The sequence below is a fragment of the Rhipicephalus microplus genome, unplaced genomic scaffold, assembly GCF_043290135.1.
Source record: "Rhipicephalus microplus isolate Deutch F79 unplaced genomic scaffold, USDA_Rmic scaffold_400, whole genome shotgun sequence".
Taxonomy (NCBI): domain Eukaryota; kingdom Metazoa; phylum Arthropoda; class Arachnida; order Ixodida; family Ixodidae; genus Rhipicephalus; species Rhipicephalus microplus.
The window spans coordinates 85,001-97,500 of NW_027464964.1; the positions used below are offsets into that span (position 1 = coordinate 85,001).

General features: G+C 60.9%; 2 non-coding genes across 2 annotated transcripts; both read left to right on the plus strand.

Moving 5' to 3' along the window:
• Positions 1-8,104: 8,104 nt before the first annotated feature.
• Positions 8,105-9,919, plus strand: LOC142794327 (small subunit ribosomal RNA). The gene has a single exon (XR_012892255.1). It is a non-coding gene; the product is annotated as a small subunit ribosomal RNA (ribosomal RNA).
• A 1,719-nt stretch (positions 9,920-11,638) lies between these two features.
• Positions 11,639-11,791, plus strand: LOC142794336 (5.8S ribosomal RNA). The gene has a single exon (XR_012892262.1). It is a non-coding gene; the product is annotated as a 5.8S ribosomal RNA (ribosomal RNA).
• The last annotated feature ends 709 nt before the right edge of the window (positions 11,792-12,500 follow it).

Consider the following 12,500-nt stretch of genomic DNA (forward strand, 5'->3'; position numbering starts at 1 on the left):
GGCTGACGCGGTTTTTGCCGCCCCGGCTGACGCAGTTCGGACTTAGCACTTTTCGGCTGTGCCTGGCTGGCGGCCCACTCACTCGATCGCCATGTCTGTTTGCCACAGTTTTCCCGGTGGTGCCGCACCCGGGCTCGCCCCGGCTGACGCGGTTTCGTGCCGCCCCGGCAGACGCGGTTTTCGCGCCGCCCCGGCTGACGCGGTTTCGTGCCGCCCCGGCAGACGCGGTTTTTTGCCGCCCCGGCTGACGCAGTTCGGACTTGGCACTTTTTGGCTGAGCCTTGCTGGCGGCCCACTCACTCGATCGCCATGTCTGTTTGCCACAGTTTTCCCGGTGGTGCCGCACCCGGGCTCGCCCCGGCAGACGCGTTTTTTTTTTCTTTCGCCCCGGCTGACGCAGTTTTCGCGCCGCCCCGGCAGACGCGGTTTTCGCGCCGCCCCGGCAGACGCGGTTTTTTGCGCCGCCCCGGCTGACGCAGTTCGGACTTGGCACTTTTTGGCTGAGCCTGGCTGGCGGCCCACTCACTCGATCGCCATGTCTGTTTGCCACAGTTTTCCCGGTGGTGCCGCACCCGGGCTCGCCCCGGCTGACGCAGTTTTCGCGCCGCCCCGGCTGACGCGGTTTCGTGCCGCCCCGGCAGACGCGGTTTTTTGCGCCGCCCCGGCTGACGCGGTTTTTTGCCGCCCCGGCTGACGCAGTTCGGACTTGGCACTTTTCGGCTGTGCCTGGCTGGCGGCCCACTCACTCGATCGCCATGTCTGTTTGCCACAGTTTTCCCGGTGGTGCCGCACCCGGGCTCGCCCCGGCAGACGCGTTTTTTTTTTTTTCTTTCGCCCCGGCTGACGCAGTTTTCGCGCCGCCCCGGCTGACGCGGTTTCGTGCCGCCCCGGCAGACGCGGTTTTTTGCGCCGCCCCGGCTGACGCGGTTTTTGCCGCCCCGGCTGACGCAGTTCGGACTTAGCACTTTTTGGCTGAGCCTGGCTGGTGGCCCACTCACTCGATCGCCATGTCTGTTAGCCACAGTTTTCCCGGTGGTGCCGCACCCGGGCTCGCCCCGGCTGACGCAGTTTTCGCGCCGCCCCGGCTGACGCGGTTTCGTGCCGCCCCGGCAGACGCGGTTTTCGCGCCGCCCCGGCTGACGCGGTTTTTGCCGCCCCGGCTGACGCAGTTCGGACTTAGCACTTTTCGGCTGTGCCTGGCTGGCGGCCCACTCACTCGATCGCCATGTCTGTTTGCCACAGTTTTCCCGGTGGTGCCGCACCCGGGCTCGCCCCGGCTGACGCAGTTTTCGCGCCGCCCCGGCTGACGCGGTTTCGTGCCGCCCCGGCAGACGCGGTTTTCGCGCCGCCCCGGCTGACGCGGTTTCGTGCCGCCCCGGCAGACGCGGTTTTTTGCCGCCCCAGCTGACGCAGTTCGGACTTAGCACTTTTTGGCTGAGCCTTGCTGGCGACCCACTCACTCGATCGCCATGTCTGTTTGCCACAGTTTTCCCGGTGGTGCCGCACCCGGGCTCGCCCCGGCAGACGCGTTTTTTTTTTTCTTTCGCCCCGGCTGACGCAGTTTTCGCGCCGCCCCGGCAGACGCGGTTTTCGCGCCGCCCCGGCAGACGCGGTTTTTTGCGCCGCCCCGGCTGACGCGGTTTTTTGCCGCCCCGGCTGACGCAGTTCGGACTTGGCACTTTTTGGCTGAGCCTGGCTGGCGGCCCACTCACTCGATCGCCATGTCTGTTTGCCACAGTTTTCCCGGTGGTGCCGCACCCGGGCTCGCCCCGGCTGACGCAGTTTTCGCGCCGCCCCGGCTGACGCGGTTTCGTGCCGCCCCGGCAGACGCGGTTTTTTGCGCCGCCCCGGCTGACGCGGTTTTTTGCCGCCCCGGCTGACACGGTTCGGACTTTGCACTTTTCGGCTGTGCCTGGCTGGCGGCCCACTCACTCGATCGCCATGTCTGTTTGCCACAGTTTTCCCGGTGGTGCCGCACCCGGGCTCGCCCCGGCAGACGCGTTTTTTTTTTTTTTTCTTTCGCCCCGGCTGACGCAGTTTTCGCGCCGCCCCGGCTGACGCGGTTTCGTGCCGCCCCGGCAGACGCGGTTTTTTGCGCCGCCCCGGCTGACGTGGTTTTTGCCGCCCCGGCTGACGCAGTTCGGACTTTGCACTTTTTGGCTGAGCCTGGCTGGCGGCCCACTCACTCGATCGCCATGTCTGTTTGCCACAGTTTTCCCGGTGGTGCCGCACCCGGGCTCGCCCCGGCAGACGCGTTTTTTTTTTTCCTTCGCCCCGGCAGACGTGGTTCCCCCCCCCCCCTCCGTCTTTCTTTTTGTTTTTTTTTTTCGCCGCGGCTGAAGTGGATTTTTCGGTGCCTCGACGCCCCGGTAGTCGCGGTTTTTCCGTTTCCGCACGGCCCCGGCTGACGCTGCTCGGTCACAGTCGCCTTTTGTGGTGATTGCAGACTTCTTGAGCGCGGGTGTTTTTTTTTTTTGTTGTTGTTGTTGTTTTATTACGCATTCGCTCCAGCAGACGCTGTTTAGACTTTTTGTTTCCTCTTTTATCCTGCGACGAGGTGACGAGGTTTATTCGGTGCCCCGCCGCCCCGGCTGAAGTGATTTTTCCTGTCCCGTGCCGCCCCGGCTGACGCGGTTGGGACTTCGCGTTTGTTCGGCCGCCACGGGTTTTGGCGCACTCGCTCGGTTGCTTGTTGTTGCCACTTGTTGCGAACCCAGGTTTCTTGAGCGAGCGCGGGCGTTTTTTCTTCCTTTCTTTCTTTGTTCTATGTGTTAGCGAATCGGCCTTTAATATCACACGAGGACTCACAACCAACAATTTTCAGTTTGAAGTGTAAAAAATCTGCAGGTGTTGACGTAACTGACTTGCCCCGTACCCTTGAGTACATCCATGAAGTTCTCGTAGTACTACTAAATCGCATTATTCCAAGTGGAGAAATTCCCATAAACTTGCAAACCTCTACACGAAAATCGGTGCGCGTGATAAAGTTGAAAATTATCGTCCGATATCAAATGTGCCTTCTATAACACAAATTCTAGGAAAAAAAAAAAAAAAACACTTGTTCGCCGTTTTCTGCGCCGTGACTGGCAGCACTCCGGCGAAGCGAAACGGGGTCGATTCGAGCACGATATCGGCGTCTTTCGACGTGCTCGCCGGCGACCGTCGCACGAGTACGTCGCACGAGCGCGTCTGCCGGGGCGCCGTTTGCGAAGCCGACGCAAAAGTGGGAACCGCCGCTCGGATGATCGCCGCTTTCGGCAGAGTGAGTGTTGGCACTCCGGGGAAGCGAAACAGCGTGAATGCGCCCACGAAATCGGCGTATTTTGAAGTGCCCGCCGGCGACCGTCGCACGAGTACGGTAAACCGCGTCAGCCGGGGCGTAGTTCGGGACGCCGACGAAAAAGTGGGAAGCGCAACTCGGATCTTCGCCGTTTTTGCAGGAGTGAGTGGCGGCCCTCCTGCGAGACCAAGAAGCATCGATTCGTGCACGAATTCGGCGCCTTTCGACGTGATCGCCGGCGACCGTCGCTCGAGTAGGGCAAACCGCGTCTGCCGGGGCGGGCTTCGGGACGCCGATGCGAAAGTGGGAAACGCTGCTCGGATGTTCGCCGTTTTTGGCCGAGTGAGTGCTGGCACACGGGCGAAGCCAAACGGGGCCGATTACGGCACGATATCGGCGTCTTTCGACGTGCCCGCCGGCGACCGTCGCACGAGTACGGTAAACCGCGTCAGCCCGGGCGGAGTTCGGGACGCCGATGCGAAAGTGGAGAACGCCGCTCGGATCTTCGCCGTTTTTGGAGGAGTGAGTGGCGGCACTCCGGAGAAGCCAAGGAGCGCCAATTAGCGCACGATATCGGCGTCTTTCGACGCGCTCGCCGGCGACCGTCGCACGAGTAGGGCAAACCGCGTCTGCCGGGGCGGGGTTTACGACGCCGACGCAAAAGTGGGAACCGCCGCTCGGATGTTGGCCGTTTTTGGCAGAGTGAGTGCTGGCACTCCGGCGACGCGAAAGAGCGCGAATGCGCCCACGAAAGTGGCGTATTTGGACGTGCGTGACGGCGACCGCTGCAGGAGTACGAAAAACCACGTCAGCCGGGGCGAGCGACACACGGCGGTCTGGGTGCTTATCGCTGCTATTATAGGGGCACCCCGGCAGACGCAGAAAAAAAAAAAAAATTTTCGACCTTCTTTTTTGCTGGTCGAGCTCGGGTAACCCAGGTCGCAATGGGAGCCGCGCACGAAAGCGGCGTCGCGAGACGCGTTCGCGGTCGCTAGTCGCACGAGCTCGGCAACCGCGTCAGCCGGCGCGGAGTTCGGGATGCCGACGGCTAAGTGGGTACCGCTGCTCGGATGTTCGCCGTTTTTGGCCGAGTGAGTGCTGGCACTCCGGTGAAGCCAAGGAGCGCCAATTCGTGCACGATATCGGCGTCTTTCGACGTGCCCGCCGGCCACCGCCGCACGAGTACGGCAAACCGCGTCTGCCGGGGCGGGGTTCGCGACGCGTACGCAATAGTGGGAACCGTCGCTCGGATGTTCGTCGTCTTTGGCCGAGCGAGTGCTGGCACTCCGGCGAAGCGAAACGGGGCCGATTCGGGCACGATATCGGCGTATTTCGACGTGCTCGCCGGCGACCGTCGCACGAGTACGGCAAAGCGCGTCTGCCGGGGCGAGGTTTGCGACGCCGACGAAAAAGTGGGAAGCGCCGCTCGGATCTTCGCCGTTTTTGCAGGAGTGAGTGGCGGCCCTCCTGCGAGACCAAGAAGCATCGACTCGCGCACGATATCGGTGTCTTTCGACGTGCCCGCCGGCCACCGCCGCACGAGTACGGCAAACCGCGTATGCCGGGGCGGGGTTGGCGACGCCGACGCAAAAGTGGGAACCGCCACTAGGATGTTCGCCGTTTTTGGCAGAGTGAGTGCTGGCACTCCGGCGAAGCGAAAGAGCGCGAATGCGCCCACGAAAGTGGCGTGTTTGGACGTGCTTGACGACGACCACCGCAGGAAAACGAAAAACCACGTCAGCCGGGGCGAGCGACCCATGGCGGTCTGGGTGCTTATCGCTGCTATTATAGGGGCACCCCGGCAGACGCAAAAAAAAAAAAAAAATTTTTTTCGACATTCTTTTTTGCTCGTCGACCTCGGGTGACCCAGGTCGCAGTGGGAGCCGCGCACGAAAGCGGCGTCGCGAGACGGCTTCGCGGTCGCTAGTCGCACGAGCTCGGCAACCGCGTCTGCCGGGGCGGAGTTCGGGACGCCGACGGCTAAGTGGGAACCGCCGCTCGGATGTTCGCCGTTTGTGGCCGAGTGAGTGCTGGCACTCCGGCGAAGCCAAACGGGGCCGATTCCGGCACGATATCGGCGTCTTTCTACGTGCTCGCCGGCGACCGTCGCACGAGTACGGCAAAGTGCGTCTGCCGGGGCGGGGTTTGCGACGCGTACGCAATAGTGAGAACCGTCGCTCGGATGTTCGTCGTCTTTCGCCGAGCCAGTGCTGGCAATCCGGCGAAGCCGAACGGAGCCGATTCGGGCACGATATCGGCGTCTTTCCACGTGCTCGCCGGCGACCGTCGCACGAGTACGGTAAACCGCGTCAGCCGGGGCGGAGTTCGGGACGCCGATGCGAAAGTGGGAAGCGCCGCTCGGATCTTCGCCGTTTTTGGAGGAGTCAGTGGCGGCACTCCGGTGAAGCCAAGGTGCGCCAATTCGCGCACGATATCGGCGTCTTTCGACGTGCCCGCCGGCCACCGTCGCACGAGTACGGCAAACCTCGTCTGCCGGGGCGGGGTTTGCGACGCCGACGCAAAAGTGGGAACCGCCGCTCGGATGTTCGCCGTTTTTGGCAGAGTGAGTGCTGGCACTCCGGCGAAGCGAAAGAGCGCGAATGCGCCCACGAAAGTGGCGTGTTTGGACGTGCTTGACGACGACCACCGCAGGAAAACGAAAAACCACGTCAGCCGGGGCGAGCGACCCATGGCGGTCTGGGTGCTTATCGCTGCTATTATAGGGGCACCCCGGCAGACGCAAAAAAAAAAAAAAATTTTTTTCGACATTCTTTTTTGCTCGTCGACCTCGGGTGACCCAGGTCGCAGTGGGAGCCGCGCACGAAAGCGGCGTCGCGAGACGGCTTCGCGGTCGCTAGTCGCACGAGCTCGGCAACCGCGTCTGCCGGGGCGGAGTTCGGGACGCCGACGGCTAAGTGGGAACCGCCGCTCGGATGTTCGCCGTTTGTGGCCGAGTGAGTGCTGGCACTCCGGCGAAGCCAAACGGGGCCGATTCCGGCACGATATCGGCGTCTTTCTACGTGCTCGCCGGCGACCGTCGCACGAGTACGGCAAAGTGCGTCTGCCGGGGCGGGGTTTGCGACGCGTACGCAATAGTGAGAACCGTCGCTCGGATGTTCGTCGTCTTTCGCCGAGCCAGTGCTGGCACTCCGGCGAAGCCGAACGGAGCCGATTCGGGCACGATATCGGCGTCTTTCCACGTGCTCGCCGGCGACCGTCGCACGAGTACGGTAAACCGCGTCAGCCGGGGCGGAGTTCGGGACGCCGATGCGAAAGTGGGAAGCGCCGCTCGGATCTTCGCCGTTTTTGGAGGAGTCAGTGGCGGCACTCCGGTGAAGCCAAGGTGCGCCAATTCGCGCACGATATCGGCGTCTTTCGACGTGCCCGCCGGCCACCGTCGCACGAGTACGGCAAACCTCGTCTGCCGGGGCGGGGTTTGCGACGCCGACGCAAAAGTGGGAACCGCCGCTCGGATGTTCGCCGTTTTTGGCAGAGTGAGTGCTGGCACTCCGGCGAAGCGAAAGAGCGTGAATGCGCCCACGAAAGTAGCGTATTTGGACGTGCTTGACGGCGACCGCCGCAGGAGTACGAAAAACCACGTCAGCCGGGGCGAGCGACCCACGGCGGTCTGGGTGCTTATCGCTGCTATTATAGGGGCACCCCGGCAGACGCAGAAAGAAAAAAAAAAATGGGGACATGGCGTGCGTCACCGTGCGGCTTCGCAGCGTTGCCGAAGTCGCCGAGCCCTTCGACTGAGCCGAACGGCGGACAGGGAACGTTGGTCGGCCGTTCTAACCTGTCGGTGCCACGCCGAGACGTCGTTAAGGAAAACCGCGTCGTGGGCCTCTACGACGCCGTCGAGTCGTTGTACGTTTGGTGTCCAGCGTGTCGGCGGCGAGTAGCGGACACGTCGTTCACGACTTCGGTCTTTCGCAGTCGACGCGAACTTGCGGAGAGTCGTGGTGCCTCACGTTTTCGGCAGAAACCGCGGCGGAATTTTCCCGTGCGTGCGCGCACGACCTCGGTGCTGTGCCGTCAGCGTAGTGTTGCACAAACTCGTGGCCTACCCAAGGTGCGGTACGTTTGCGGCCGTATCCTCGGTGGGAATTTCGTGAGTAGGGTCGCAAATTCTACGACCTCGGCGGGTTTGAGAGCGACGTAGACTTGTGGCACGCTCAACATGCCACACGTTTCGGGGCACACCCGCGGTGAAATTTTCTCGAGTACGCTCGTATTAGGGCCCAAGGAGGTCTGGGTACTTATCGCTGCTATTATGTGGGGGTTCTCGTGAGCGGCGTACGCGAAAGCGACCGGGTGTCTGATATGCGGCGGGCTTCGGCCTCGTCAAGCGTGTCCTCGGGTCTGCTCCAGGGGAATCCACGGCAGTCGTCTGCAGCCTCATCCGCTTGATGCGTTAGGGGCTGGTTGTCGGACGGTGCCGTTTTACCACGATATCGAGGTGTGTTCCGTGTCGTCCTCGGGCGATTCAGATGCGAAAGCGCCGAAGACGCGGGCGTGACCCGTCGTCTGGCGGCTTTGCAGTCTCGGCTCCGTTGCTAGTTCCGGCCGGTCCACCGACAGTGCAGCGGGCTTGGGCAACCCGCACGGCGCGACCGAGTCGATGCAACGAAAAAGAGCGAGCATGAACGTGCTTCTTGCCGCACGGCTCCCACTCGTCTTTCGGGAAGGTTGTGCCGTAGCGAGCTCGAACGCCGTCATCTCGGAGTGCAAAATAAGCGTGTTGGGGCGCCTGAAGGTGGCCTCCGCCGCACACAGACTGCGTCCGGCCCGCCGAGGGCGAGGACGGACGCGCAGTCGAACGATTACCTGGTTGATCCTGCCAGTAATCATATGCTTGTCTCAAAGATTAAGCCATGCATGTCTAAGTACATGCCGAAATAAGGCGAAACCGCGAATGGCTCATTAAATCAGTTATGGTTCCTTAGATCGTTTCTTCCTACTTGGATAACTGTGGCAATTCTAGAGCTAATACATGCAGTGAGCCTGGAGCCCTTTGGGTAACGGGTGCTTTTATTAGACCAAGATCGATCGGGTTTCGGCCCGTATTGTGTGGTGACTCTGGATAACTTTGTGCTGATCGCATGGCCACGAGCCGGCGACGTTTCTTTCAAGTGTCTGCCTTATCAACTTTCGATGGTAGGTTACTTGCTTACCATGGTTGTTACGGGTAACGGAGAATCAGGGTTCGATTCCGGAGAGGGAGCCTGAGAAACGGCTACCACATCCAAGGAAGGCAGCAGGCGCGCAAATTACCCACTCCCGGCACGGGGAGGTAGTGACGAAAAATAACAATACGGGACTCTTTTGAGGCCCCGTAATTGAAATGAGTACACTCTAAATCCTTTAACGAGGATCAATTGGAGGGCAAGTCTGGTGCCAGCAGCCGCGGTAATTCCAGCTCCAATAGCGTATACTAAAGCTGCTGCGGTTAAAAAGCTCGTAGTTGGATCTCAGTTCCAGACGAGTAGTGCATCTACCCGATGCGACGGCTCGGACTGAACATCATGCCGGTTCTTTCTTGGTGCACTTCATTGTGTGCCTCGAGATGGCCGGTGCTTTTACTTTGAAAAAATTAGAGTGCTCAACGCAGGCGAGTCGCCTGAATAAACTTGCATGGAATAATAGAACAAGACCTCGTTTCTGTTCTGTTGGTTTTTGGAATACGAGGTAATGATTAAGAGGGACGGACGGGGGCATTCGTATTGCGGCGCTAGAGGTGAAATTCTTGGACCGTCGCAAGACGAACTACTGCGAAAGCATTTGCCAAGAATGTTTTCATTGATCAAGAACGAAAGTCAGAGGTTCGAAGGCGATCAGATACCGCCCTAGTTCTGACCATAAACGATGCCAACCAGCGATCCGCCTGAGTTACTCAAATGACTCGGCGGGCAGCTTCCGGGAAACCAAAGTATTTGGGTTCCGGGGGAAGTATGGTTGCAAAGCTGAAACTTAAAGGAATTGACGGAAGGGCACCACCAGGAGTGGAGCCTGCGGCTTAATTTGACTCAACACGGGAAAACTTACCCGGCCCGGACACTGGGAGGATTGACAGATTGAGAGCTCTTTCTTGATTCGGTGGATGGTGGTGCATGGCCGTTCTTAGTTGGTGGAGCGATTTGTCTGGTTAATTCCGATAACGAACGAGACTCTAGCCTATTAAATAGGTGCGGGGTTCCCAGCACCTTACAACCTTCTTAGAGGGACAAGCGGCTCCTAGCCGCACGAAACAGAGCAATAACAGGTCTGTGATGCCCTTAGATGTCCGGGGCCGCACGCGCGCTACACTGAAGGAAGCAGCGTGTCTTTATCCCTGTCTGAAAAGACTGGGTAACCCGTGGAACTTCTTTCGTGATTGGGATAGGGGCTTGCAATTGTTCCCCTTGAACGAGGAATTCCCAGTAAGCGCGAGTCATAAGCTCGCGTTGATTACGTCCCTGCCCTTTGTACACACCGCCCGTCGCTACTACCGATTGAATGATTTAGTGAGGTCTTCGGACCGATGTCCGGCGCGGCCTTTCGGTTGCGCCGGTCTGTTGGAAAGATGACCAAACTTGATCATTTAGAGGAAGTAAAAGTCGTAACAAGGTTTCCGTAGGTGAACCTGCGGAAGGATCATTAACGGATTGTGAAGGGTGAGCGCCTCAGCTGCGTCTGCGCCCGACACTTTCTGCCGCTGACCCCGTTTGGACGCGGGGTCGGCTTTTCCCCACGGGGCTGCCTGAATGTGGAGCGGCACCCCGTGACAAATTGTTGCGCCCAGCGGACGCCAACACCGCGACCTTGGACGGTCGGCCAGGTGGCGGACGCGGGTACAAACGGCGCAACGCACTCATAGGTCGGCTTTCGACCCGCCACTGCACCGTGGCTCGAAGCGCTCGAAATGCGCGACCCGACCGCTGCGGGACCGCCTAGTACTGTAAACAGGAGCGGCGGAGCGCGAACGGCGAGTCGTGGTTACGTCGGTAGAAGGCGAGGCTGCGCGTTCCCGAAACGCCAGCCGAGTGCCCTCCCGACCGTTCGAGCGTGCAAGAACGAGACCCGACAATCGCGCGGCGACTGCCAAGTACGAGAGGAACGGCACAAGCGTCGGCGGTCGGTCAAGGAACTGGCGATGTGACGGGTCCGCTGTGCACCAGTGCATACCGTCCCGCCGTCCGCGGCAAGCGCCTCCGCGTCCTCGGGTGACGGAGGCTGCCGGTCGGTTCTTGCAGGCGAGGGATCTCGCTGGCACCGGTTCGCGTTGACGCGCGGCCGGTCATGGCACGGCGATGCGACGGCCGAGGTGCGCAGTACTCGATGGAGGAACCGCACGCTCCGATGACCGTCCCGCCCTCCGCGGCGTATGCGTACCGACCGTAATGGTTGCAGCAGCGCCGGCCGGCTTTTGAATTCGCCACACGAAACACGGTGCGAGATCGCGGTTAGGGGAGCGTCGACGTTGCCAGGCGTTTTGCTTGCTGCCGAGGGAAAGGCGGCACGGCCACGTCGCGCTCGTCGCGATTAGCGGGTCTGCGCGCTTTGGGAAGGTGCCGCAACGACTTGCCGAAAGAGGAAGCACGGAAGAACGAGGGACTTGGACGTCCCGACAATTGAACGCACTTGCGGCCAGGCCCTTGCTGGCTTCGTTCTTCCGCCTCGAGTAGGCTCGTACGCGGCTCCGGCGCCGAAAGTGGTCCTTGGCACCGACTTCGGTGGACGTGGGAAGTGCCGCGCAAGTACGGCGCGCCTGGCTCCACCTGTTGGCTAAAGTAGGCAGCCGGATCGGCATTTTGGTGTGCGGTGGCAAACCGTGGATGCGAAAAAAGCTTGTGCGATTTCGTGGAACAAAAAGCGGGGGTCCCCCTTTTTATGCGGAGGAGACCGACCCGCCCGCCGTGGTGAACCGCGACGCCACGGTAAAAACGGGAGAGGCTTGTCGATGGGACCGTGCATCCCGCGCTCCACGGAGGCCGGGAGGCGGCCGCCCGAGGAAATGTGTAGCCGTCGAGGCCCGCATCTGCGTGCACTCTTATCCAAATGGGTGTACCGCAGGCATTTTCTGGTTAGGCGGGCCAATGAGAGCGAGCACACAACGATACCTACGGGTCCGGCTTGGAGAACCGGCTTCGACGCCTCCCGAGTATTTATAGAGGGGTGGACCACGAAAGCACTCGCAAGTAGCGGAAGCGAAACGCCGTCCGAAACACACCGTTTGCTCGATTTGCGGCAGCCGAAAAAGGCGCGGCAGAGTTTTGGAGTCCAAGCGTGCGCTGAAAAGCGCCCTTCTTGGCCACTGTTTGGCCGAGTGCCAGAAACGTTTGGTTTTGACTGTACGGAATTGAACAAACACTTTTTCACGACTCTAAGCGGTGGATCACTCGGTTCTCGGGTCGATGAAGAACGCAGCCAGCTGCGAGACTTGGTGTGAATTGCAGGACACACTGAGCACTGATTCTTTGAACGCACATTGCGGCCTTGGGTCTTCCCTTGGCTTCGTCTGTCTGAGGGTCGGATCACATATCAAGAGAGCCTTCGGCGCACAAGGGAACGTGAGCCGTCGACTCGTTTTGACCGCGTCGGCAACACGGACAGCACGCTGAACACCTCACAGCGAGCGCCAACAGCGGCCACTCAAGGGCGAGACGGTGGCGACCGTCGTGCCAGAGCCCAACCGAAACGGGGGCGACCGACTGCATTGAGGATGTGGCACCTCGTTGAGACCGCCGCAGGACTTCGAGTCGGAAGGAAGCCTGCAGGGAAAGTGCGGTCGAGGTTGCGTACTCCTCTCTGCGACCGGGCGCGCAAGAGCTGCGAGAGCCACGGACGCGCAACTTTAACGCACGGTAAACACGAGGAGCGAAAGCCGGCCAGCAAAGCTTCTCCAGCCGTGCGCAAAGTGCGCGAGATCGCAGCCTTGCGTTGCGCTTGTTGCCCTCGAAGTAAGCAGGGTGTCCCGTAGACCGGGCGCTCGAACACGCTGCGGGGCCGTGCCTCCTCCAGGCTTTGCCGCGCGAACAGGGAACGTTCGCGCGCAAAGCGCAGGGAGGTGAGGAGGCTGCGCCCGACGTTTGCGGTTCGCTGCGTACGCGGTTGATGCGGAGAGCACGGCGCGACGACTTGCCGCGAAGCGGAAAAAGTCTCCCGCACGAGTTGGCGAAACGTTGGCGAAGCTTAAGGCGTTCTCGTCGTAGTCCGCCGTCGGTCTAAGTGCTTCGCAGTT